Source organism: Halyomorpha halys, unplaced genomic scaffold, assembly GCF_000696795.3.
Source record: "Halyomorpha halys isolate HHAL.00 unplaced genomic scaffold, Hhal_1.1 Scaffold42.1, whole genome shotgun sequence".
Lineage (NCBI taxonomy): Eukaryota > Metazoa > Arthropoda > Insecta > Hemiptera > Pentatomidae > Halyomorpha > Halyomorpha halys.
Genome location: NW_027114384.1, coordinates 1,207,277 through 1,208,289, shown reverse-complemented (window position 1 = coordinate 1,208,289; position 1,013 = coordinate 1,207,277).

Below are 1,013 nucleotides of genomic sequence, written 5' to 3'. Positions count from 1 at the left end.
AGTTTACAATATAAGGTCACGAGGCCATCTTCTTTTCAGGCGCCTCGGAGGATTGCCAGGAATGGAAGAGGAAGCAAGGTTAGAAACTAGTGGGGTTTAGGTGGTTAGGGAGTTTATAGTGGAAGGAATGATTTTTAAATAAATAAAATAGATTTCATAGCCTTTAAAAAACAGTTTTACGCCCGAGCACCTAAAATCTTTATTCAAATGAATAATGTTTGCAACTGCTGACTCGATCGATAATTTGATAACAACCTGAAGAAAAAAAACTGTTTCCTCAATGTGAAAATTTTAATAATTAATTAAAAAACAATTTATTGGATTACGATCTATAGTACGATTATATAGTACCATAGCGAAATTATTCCTTTTTTTGGAACCCTTCATTAAAAATAACAATATTAGTTCATACATATATGAAATGTATTATGTATACATTAGTGCGTATTTTCTTATGATTCTAATCATATGAAAATGAAAAAAAAAAAAATTTCAGGTTGGCAGATGACAATAACAGTAAACAAGAAGAGGTCGTGGAACTTTAGCATGGCTGATAACACAATCGGAACAAATCGGAGTGCCAGCAAACAAACAATATACTAAATAAACTATATAATTAACTGGAATTGGGAAATATATAAAAAAAACCTTGAACCCACAATAACAACAAAATATGATTTAATTTCATAAAACATCATCCTAATAGTTTATCTAATATATAAAAATGAATATATGTTTGTTTGTACTTTGTACTGCTCATCCGATTGTGTTGGGGTTTTTTGCTAAATGTTCAGGATTTTCCCGGGAAGATTATTGGCTGTTCCGACGTTTTCGGTAAAAAATACGGTAAAAGAAATTTAATGATGATATGATACAGGATGTAGAGAAACTACGCAGTAGTAGAACTGTAAAAACAGTTTACAATATATGGTCACGAGGCTATCTTCTTTTCAGGCGCCTCGGAGGATTGCCAGGAATGGAAGAGGAAGCAAGGTTAGAAACTAGTGGGTTTG